The 10,449-nt window shown below is 41.0% G+C and overlaps 1 pseudogene; it reads left to right on the top strand.

Moving 5' to 3' along the window:
- The first annotated feature begins 778 nt into the window (after positions 1-778).
- LOC122150264 lies at positions 779-1,608 on the top strand (annotated as a pseudogene).
- Positions 1,609-10,449: the final 8,841 nt, after the last annotated feature.

Genomic DNA, 10,449 nt, shown 5'->3' with positions numbered 1-10,449 from the left:
AAAAAAAAAAAAAAAGAAATACCCAGGAATATCTAGTGAAAACATATAGGACCTTTATGGGAAAAATGACAAAACTTCATTGAAAGGGATGAGAGAAATTTTAAAATGTAGAGATGTACCGTATAGATGAAAAATGTCAATGTCATTAAGATGCTGATTCTCCCCAAATTGTTCTATACTATCAATGAAATATCATTCAAAGTTCCATCAGGAGTTTTTGAGGAACTTGGCTGACTAAAATCTTAATGAAGGATCCAGATGCCAAGAATAACTAAAGATACTCCTGAAAATGAACAAGGCTGACCAGATATAGACTTATCATAAAACCATAGTAATCAAAATAAGCAAATAAAACAATTAAATAAATTGAAAGTCTAGAATCATGTCAGAGATATTGTGGAAATTGAGATATGAAGATGTGGCATGATAGATCAGTGGGAAAAATGACACTAAAACAACTGATTGTCATTGAGAGACATTTGTGCACGAGCCTCTTGTGTTTCTGCACATCTTGTGAGCTGAGGCACTGGTTGCCTTTATTCCAGGCTATCTTTTCAAGAAGGAGGCCTGGTGGCACAGGGGTTAAGCACTCATCTGCTAACTGAAAGGACGGTGGTTTGAACCCACCAGCCTTTCCACAGGAGAAAGATATGGCAGTTTGCTTTTGTAAAGATTATAGCCTTGGAAACCCTATGGGGCATTTTTCCACACTACCAAGAAAGAGATCCATAAGCATGGTCCTGAGTTCCCTTGGTAACTTAAAGGGGGAATTTCCACAATGTCTGGAGCCCTTGATGTCCTGCAGATGAAGGGGGAGGATATTCTCAAATTCCTTGAGGCAGGAACCCACTTAGGTAGCACCAAGTGCAAATATTCCAAGTGGAACAGTTCATCTACAAAAGAGAAAGTGATAATATCTACATCATAAACCTGAAGAGGACCTGGGAGAAGCTTCTGTGCAGCTCAGGCCATTGCTGCCATTGAAAACCCAGCTCATATCCTCTAGGAATACTGACCAGCAGGCTGTGCTGAGTTCGCTGCTGCTGCTAGAGCCACTCCTATTGCTAGGCACTTCGTTCGTTCCTGGAACTATCACTAACCAGATCCAGGCAGCCTTCTGGGAGACAGGTCTCCTGGGGGTTATTGATGCCAGAGCTGACCACTAGCCTCTCCCAGATTCCCCTCTGCACTGTGTGGGCATTGCCATCTCATGCAACAAAGGAGCTCACTCATTTGGTGGGTCTGATGTGGGTGACACTAGCCCAGGAAATACTGCACATGTATGGCACCATCTCCTAGGGATCACCTGTGAAAGGTCACGTCTGATCTCTGTTTCTACAGAGTTCTGGAAGAGATCGAAAGGAAAGAATGGGCCACTGCCGAAAAGGCTGTGACCAAGGAAGAAGTGCAGGGTGCATGGACCCACTCTTGAACTTACTGCTGTTCAGCCAGAGGTCGCAGACTGGTCTGAGGTGTGCAGGTGCACTCTGTGCCTATTCAGCAGTTACCTACTGAAGACTAGAGCACTCAGCCTGCAACTGAAGACTGGTCTGCAGCCTCTACTGCTCAGACCACGGATGAGTAGGAACAACCACTCAGTGGTCTTAAGCTGTTCTTTTACAGTCTCTTAGAAAATGGAAATAAGCTTGACAGAAAATAAACGTCTATTTTGGTTTTTTTTAAGAAAAGAAAGAAAAGCCCTATGGGACAGTTCTACTCTGTCCAATATAGTCACTAGGCATTGGAATGGACTCAAGGCCAGTGGGGTTTTTGTTTGTTTGTTTGCTTATCTTTTCAAGGATGTTTGTGTAGCAAACAAACAGCCTAGGAAGACAGAGACAGATTGTCCCTCCAAGCAAAGGGCAGGTTGGTTTACTGATAGTTATGTTTATCTTTACATCTCCCTCTGGGACAAAGGTAAGTCAGGCTTATTGCCCATTACTAAGATTCAGGTTCTCTAAATTCAGGGCCCCTCACTGGGCTGGTTCTGCCACCCACTGCAGTGCAAGGATTATCTGGCCCCTCTTCACATAGCCCTCTGGGAATTAGGACAAGAGGAACCAACATGATGCTCATGCTCCTTGCTGTGCCATAAGTAATAAAATCCTTTGTCTTGAATCAGCATCCATGATACTTGGCAGGCTAACTTGTTAGTTTCCAAAACCTACTGCCATCGAGTCAATTCTGACTCATGTTGTTGTTGTTATGTGCCATTGAGTCGGACCCGACTCAGCGACCCCTCCTTGGGTTTCCAAGGCAGTATCACTACAGAAGTAGATTGCCCAACCTTCCTTCCAAGGAGTGGCTGGTGAGTTTGAACTGCCAGCCTTCTGATTAGCAGTCAAAAGCCTTAGGCACTATGCTACCAGCAACCCCTATTAGGTTTCCAAGGCTATAAATCTTTACAGCTCTGGTAGCATAGTGGCTAAGACACTTGCCTGCTAACCAGACGGCAGGCAGTTCAAACCCACCAGCCACTCCTCGGAAGGAAGGTTGGGCAATCCTACTTCCGTAGTGATACTGCCTCGGAAACCCAAGGAGGGGTCGCTATGAGTCGGGCCGACTTGATGGCACATAACAACAACAACAAATCTTTACAGAAGTAGATTGCCTCATCTTCCTCCCACAGAGCAGCTGGTAGTTTTGAACCGCTGACATTTGGGTTAGCAGCCAAATGCCTTACTGTTAGCTAACAAGTAGGGTAAAATCTCAGACCCTTCACGTTTCTTCACAGTTGGCCATATGGAAAAAAAAAAGAAATTAGTTCTTTGACTCACATTATACATAAAATCTACTCCAGGTGAATGAGAGACCTAACTGTGGAAGGCAAAACTCTAACTTTGAGAAGAAAATATAGACAAACTCAGAAAAGGGAAGGATTTCTTAAACAACATACAAAAATCATAAAGGAAATAATTGATCAGTTCAATTACATGAAAATGAGACACTTCTGTTTATCTAAGAAAAGGCACAAATTGGGAGATCTTTGCAATCTATTTTACTGATAAAGGATATGAATCCAGAATATATAGAGAATTCATAAAAATCAAGACTTTTAAAAGACAACCTGAAAAAAAAAAATAGAAAAATGAGCAAAAAATATGTACAGGAATTGAATAGAAGAGGAAACACAAATTACAAACATATGAAAAGATACTCAACTTGATTAGTAATCATGGAAATGCAAATTAAATGCACAATGAGAGTACTACTCATTCGGCTGGCATAAATTAAATCTGTTAGGTTACAGAGCAATGGGATTGAAAATCGGTACAAACACTTTGAAAAACAATTTGGCATTACCTTGTAAAATTGAGCATTTGCATAGACTATGCCCCGATAATTCTATTCTTAGGTATATGTTGGTGTTGTTAGGTGCTCTCGAGTCGGGTTGGACCCATAGCGACCCTATGCGCAACAGAGTAAAACTCTGCCAAGTCCTGCACCATCCTCATTGCCACACTTGAGCCCATCATCACAGCCACCATGTCAACCCATCTCATTGAGGGTTTTCTTCTTTGTCCGCCAACCGTCTACTTTACTTAGCATGATATCCCTCTCCAGGGACTGATCCCTTCTGAAAACATGACCAAAGTATGAGAGATGAACTCTGGCCATTCTCATTTCTAAGGAGCATCCAGCTGTACTTCCTCCAAGACAGGTTTGTTCTTCTAGCAGTCCATGCTACATTCAATATTCTTTGCCAAAACCACAATTCACATGCACCGATTCTTCTTCGGTCCTCCTTACTCATTGCCCAGCTTTCACACGCATACCTGGCTATTGATAATACCATGGCTTGGTTCAGGTGCACCTTAGTCTTCAAAGTAATATCCTTGCTCTTTAACACTTTAAAGAGGTCTTTTGCAGCATATTTGCCCAATACCTCATTTGGTATCTTGACTGGTGCTTCCATGGCGGTTGAAATTCCTGACAACTTCTTTCTTTTCTCCATTTATCATGATGTGGCTCATTGGTCCATTTGAGAGGATTTCTGTTTTCTTTATGTTGAAGTGTAATCCATACTGAAGGCTATAATCTTTGATCTTCATCAGTAAGTGCTTCAAGTCTTCTTCCCTTTCAGCAAGCAAGTTTGTGTCTTATGCATATCTCAGGTTGTTAATGAGTCCTCCTCCAATCCTGATGCCACATTCTTCTTCATGTAGTCCAGATTATTTGCTCAGCATACAGACTGAATAAATATGGTGAAAGGATACAACCCTGGCACACATCTTTCCTGACTTTAAACCATGCAGCATCCCCTTGTTCTATGTGAATGACAGCCTCCTGGCCTGGGTACAGGTTCCTCATGAGCACAATTAAACATTCTGGAATTTCCATTCTTCACAATATTATCCATAATTTGTTATGATTCACACAATCAAATGCCTTTGCATAGTCAATAAAACACAGGTAAACATCTTTCTGGTATTCTTTGCTTTCAGCCAAGATCCATCTGGCATCAGCAATGATATCCGTTGTCCCACACACTCTTCTGAATCCTAGATTGGGAGTGTGGGCAACAGAAATTGTTAGCAAGTCCTTTTGTTTTGGTTACCATGTGTGACTTCTGTGTCAGGTGGTGTAATTTAGGTAGTGGCATTTTTTACTTCAGCTACTGAAGTTTGTTTTTATTCTTCAGGCAATGGAAAATTATTGAAAAGTTTTTTACTAAGGGAAAGGTATAATCAAAGTATGGTTTTTAAGAGGATTAATTCTTCAACAGTGGGCCAGATAGAGTCAAGTAAGTTTAGATTAGAAGTAGAAAGTACAATTAGAAGAATTTTCCAGTAGTGGAAGTGGAGAATAAGAGGTGAAGGCTGATCAGATATGGGACAGGGGGAAAAGAAAGATGATGTTTGGGTTGCCAGTCTTCATTATTAGAAGATTTGGCATGGGAGGGGTGGCGATCATTTATTGGGTGGTTGTGAGGACAATGGGGTTGAATAGATTGATATGATAAAAGCAAGAATGGCCAATATTTGAATAGTACCAAACAGTTACCATACTTCCATGTCCATTATTTCTTTTGCGCCTCACAACACCTGTGTGGAGTACTAATATGCCCATTTTACACATGAGGTATCTGAGGCTCAGAGACACCAAATGATTTGCCCATAGGTCTCAGGAGAAGGTCTTGACCCCAGACATCTGACTCCTTGCCTTGACAATGGCTTTCAAATGCATTTGGCTCTTGGTACAACTGTGTTCACAAGGCATTCATTGTAGAAAGACAGCCTCAGATCTCTGCATGGAAATCAGCGTATGTTTGTCTTTCAAAAGTCGTGTCCTCAAACTTCAGTGTTTAGAGAGATTAGCTAGATTTCATTTCTTTGATGCTGGTTCCCTGTGACTCTTCTAGAAAAGACTAATAATTACATATGACAGAGATAGGAAAAAAAAAAAGAACCCATTTCTAAGTCCATTTGCTGTTCTCAAGAACATCTAGGATCCAGGGACAACCGCACAACCTTTGCTGAAATAGAGCATTAATTCTCTCATCTAGGCAAGAAGCCAGTTAGATCATTAAAATTCATATGATGAGAGCCAAACCTTGGAGAACTATGAAAAGCAAATGCGTTTACCCCATCTCTCACTGCCCTCAAAGTCCACACTCTCAAACAAAAGGCTGGGGATTCCGTTTTAATAGATAGATTGATCCCATTATCTCAGCCACCAGTCAATAGGCCCAGGGCCTCAGATGTCAAATTAACCTGTGGGTCAGACCTAGCTTCCCGAATTATTTACATATTGGGTTTTTCTCTGGCTTTAATGAACAGAACTTTCTCAAGGAGTAAATTGGCAACTGACTACATTTGTAATTATGAATTAAAAGCTGATTTTTAACTAAACCAAGTTGGAGAACCAAAAGAATACTGGTAGTACGTGGTTGTGAAGTTCTCTTGCTGGTTATAAAGTTTCCAACAAAGAAGGAATGTCTAAAGTTTTGGAAGTGTTTTCCCTTAAACAAAAACTTTCACATTTCCCAGTTCTTCTACTTGAACAGAGTTTGTGAATCCTCTCTCAAGTGATTAAAATCCACTCTGAATTAAATACAGTTGCCCTGATCATGTCAAAAATGATGAAGGTGCTTTGCTAGGGCTTAATTTACCATGCAGACGCCAGAAGCAGCGGGATTTTTAAACATTGATGTGTACTGCCATCTAGTGGTAAATTCCTTGCAAAAGTCAACACTCCACAGTGCGTTTCTGTAGGTCCACTGGCTTATTTACCCTCAAAAACAATGCAGTCTCGTATTTTGAATTGAGAATTTATATTTGCAAATATAGAGAGAGAACTGTTTCTTGTACACAACATACAAGGTAGCCTCACATGCCTCATACAGATAAAGAAAATTATTTAAGCTTAAATACTGAATTTTTAAAGCACAAATGAGGAAGGCTGAGATCCTCTTAAGCCACAGATTGTTGAGCCTCGTGTGTTCGATGTTACAGCTTGGGAAGCCTGAAAGCACTTATACATAAAATTGGCCTAAAAGGGTGATTTTCACTTATTTTTTAAGTACAGGACACTTTTCTTCAAAAGAAATGTTACATGAGAAGTACAGCCAGAATGTTTCTTAGAAGGGGGGATGGTAAAAATACGTCTTACAGACTTTGGACATGTTATCAGGAGGGACCAGCCCCTGGAGAAGGACGTCATGCTTGGTAAAGCAGAGGATGAGTGAAAAAGAGGAAGGCCCTCAACAAGATGGATGGAGACAGCGACTGCAACTGTGGGCTCAAGGGTTGTGAGGAGGATACAGGACCAGACAGTGTTTCGTTCTGTTGTTTATGAGGCTGCTATGAGTCAGAGTCTCTGGTAGTGTAGTGTCTAAGGCACATGACTGCTAACCAGAAGGCTGGCGGTTCAAACCCACCAGCCACTCCTCAGAAGGACGGTTGGGCAATCTACTTCCGTAGTGATACTGCCTCGGAACCCCAAGGAGTGGTCGCTATGAGTCGGATGCAACTCCACCGCACATGACAACATGAGTCAGAATCAACTCAAAGGCACCTAACGATAACAATAATTAATGAGGAAACTGACACATAGAGTTACTAAGTATTTGTTTGGTATTTCTGAGCAAATTATTATAAAGGACTGACATCCACCCAAAAAAAAAAAGGAAGGAAAAGAAATGTTACATGAAAGCCTGGGATTTTAAAAAGATAAAAATAGGCAGGACCAGAGCCCTGTCTATACATTCCTCTTCCTCACTCCTTTTACCCTCACCTACACACATAGACAGGTTGAACAGCCTCAGGGCACCTTCAGGGGACACCTGAGACTCAGCAATGTTGTTTAAAACCTCACATTATCCTTATAGGGCCAGGAATAGTAACCAGAGTGCAACAGGAGCTCAGAAGAGGCCTTCTGAACTCCCCCATCCCATATAAACACACCCACATACCTTTGTTGTGTTATCTTCTTTCCGACTGACAGAGGAAGGAAAAGAGAAATTACACTTCAGAATCCTGTATCAGAACTTGGACAATTCCTTTTTGACTACAACCTGAGCCCTTTTTTCCTAGGGCTGTCTTGGCCTAGTGACTCAAGGTTATGCTTTTAAAAGAAGGAAAATCTGAGAAAGTACACTGATTTAATTTAACTTGTGTGTAGGATATGGACAGCCTCTATGCCTATTGATTAGTGCTGAGAAATGGCTTAAATGACACAAAATGGCTTAGTGACACAAAAATAAGTCAGATCCAGACACAGCTGTGGCTCGAACCCCCAGGGAAGAACTGGAAGTCTATGAGATCACTCAGCAGATTGAGAACTAAAAGTCTGCTCTTAAATGTTTTATAGTCTGCGAAGTAATCTTCCATATGGAAGGAGAGAGGAAAAAACAAAATCAAAGCTCCTTCTCCAAAACCCAATCAGAGTTCAGCTTAGAAAGAACCAAAGTTTTGATGCAGTTTTTTGAAAATATCTTATAATGAGGCACATTTTTTTCCCTTTTTAGAGTCTGTTTATCGCTTTTGTTTTTTTACCTTTTTATTGTGATTTGGGTGAAGCTTTACAGAGCTAGTCAGTTTTCTATTCAACAATTTATACACACTTGGTTTCATGTCTTTGATTGTAAACCCCACAATGTAACATCCCCTTTCCTCCCTGTTTCCCATTCCTATTCCTCCTTCCTTGCTAACCCTTCCCTGCCATCTGAACTTTGTCCTTGGGCAAATGCTGCCCTTTTGATCTCCATCAGTTGATTGTTCTAAGGAGTGCATATCTCCCTAGTGTCATTGTTCACTTTGTTTGTTGTTCTTATGTGCCTTCGAGTTGTCTCTGACTCAATGTACAACAGAACGAAACACTGCCCAGTACTGTGCCAGCCTCACTATCCCTACTATACCTGAGCCCATCGCTGCAGCCACCGTGTCTATCCATCTCATTGAGGGCTTTCCCCTCTTTCCCTGACCCTCCACTTTCCCAAGCATGACATCCTTCTCCAGAGAATGATCTCTTCTGACAACATGACCAAAGTAGGTGAAACAATGTCTGGCCATTCTCGCTTCCAAGAAGCATTCTGAGTGCACTTCTTCCAGGACAGATTTGTTAGATCTTTTAGCAGTCTGTGGTACTTTCAGCATTCTCTGCCAGCACCACAACTCAAAAGCATCAACTCTTCTTCAATCTTCCTTATTCATTGTCCAGCTCTCACATGCATATGAGGCAATTGAAAATACCATGGGTTGGGTTAGACGCATCCTAGTCTTCAAGGACGTACCTTTGCTCTTCAGCACTTGAAAGAGGTCTTTTGCAGCAGATTTGCTCAATGCGATACGTCTTTTGATGTCTTGACTGCTGCTTCCATTGGCACTGATTGTAGAACCAAGTAATAGGAAGTCTTTGACAACTTCAATCTTTTCTCAATCTAACATGATGCTGCTTATTGGTCCAGTTGTGAGGATTTTTGTTTTCTTTATGTTGAGGTGTAATCCTTATTGTAGACTGTAGTCTTTAATTTTCATCAGTAAGTGCTCTAAGTCATTCTCACTTTCAGCAAGCAAAGTTGTGTCACCTGCATATTGCAAGTTGTTAACAAGCCTTCCTCCAATCCTGATGCCACGTTCTTCATATAGTCCAGCTTCCCAGATTAATTGCTCAGCATATAGATTGAATAAGTATGGTGAAAGGATACAACTCTGACACACTCTTCCTGATTTTAAACCATGCAGTGTCCCCTTGTGTTTGAACGACAGCCTCCTGGTCTATATACAGGTTCCTCATGAGTACAATTAAGTGTTCTGGAATTCCCATTCTTCTCAAAGTTATCCATAATTTGTTATGATCCACACAAGTAAACATCTTTCTGATATTCTTTGCTTTCAGCCAAGTTCCATCTGACATCTGCTATGATATTCCTCACTCCACATCCCCTTCTGAATCCTGCTTGCATTTCTGGAGGTTCTCTGTCAATATAGTGCTGCATCCATTTTTGAATTATCTTCGGTAAGATTTTATTTCATGTGATATCAATGATTCTGTTCAATAATTTCCACATTCTGTGGGATCACCTTTCTTTGGAATGGATACAAATATGGATCTCTTCCAGTCAGTTGGCCAAGTAGCTGTCTTCCAAATCTCTTGGCATATCTGAGTGAGTGCCTCCAGTGGGGCATCTGTTTGTTGAAACATCTCAATAGGTATTCTGCCAATTCCTGGAGCCTGTTTTTTGCCAATTCCTTCAGTGCAGCTTTGACTTCTTCCTTCAGCACCATTGGTTCTTGATCATATGTGACCTCCTGAAATGGATGATCATCTACCAATTCTTTCGATATAGTGACTCTGTGTATTCCATCCTTTTTTTTGATGTTTCCTGCATCATTCAACATATTGCCCATGGAGTCTTTCAATATTGCAATTCAAGGCTTAAATTTTTTCCTCAGTTCTCTCAGCTTAAGAAATGTTCTTCCCTTTTGGTTTTCTAACTCCATGTCTTTGCACATTTCATTACAATAATTGACTTTGTCTTCTCAAGCTGCTCTTTGAAATCTTCTTTTCAGCTCTTTTATCTTGTCATTTCTTCCATTTGTTTTAGCTACTTTTCATTCAAGGGCAAGTTTCAGAGTCTCTAGTGACATCTATTTTGGTCTTTTCTTCCTTTCCTGTCTTTTGAATGACCTTGTGCTCTCTTCATGGATGATGTTCTTGATGTCATCCCACAATTCTGGTTTTCGGTCATTGGTGTTCAATGAATCAAATCTATTCTTTAGACGGTCTCTAAATTCAGGAGGGATATAATCAAGGTCATATTTTGGCTCTCATGAACTTGTTTTAATTGTCTTCAACTTCAACTTGAACTTGCATATGAACAGTTGGTGGTCTGTTCCACAATCAGCTCCTGGCCTTGTCTTGGCTGAAGATACTGAGCTTCTCCATCACCACTTGCCACAGATGTAGTCAATCTTTTTCCTGTGTACTCTGGTGAAATCCACGTGT

This window comes from Orycteropus afer, unplaced genomic scaffold (genome assembly GCF_000298275.1).
Source record: "Orycteropus afer afer isolate SDZICR_OR568_19922 unplaced genomic scaffold, OryAfe1.0 scaffold00007, whole genome shotgun sequence".
Classification (NCBI taxonomy): domain Eukaryota; kingdom Metazoa; phylum Chordata; class Mammalia; order Tubulidentata; family Orycteropodidae; genus Orycteropus; species Orycteropus afer.
The sequence above is the reverse complement of the archived record's forward strand: the minus strand, read 5'-3'. Positions and strand labels throughout refer to the sequence as shown.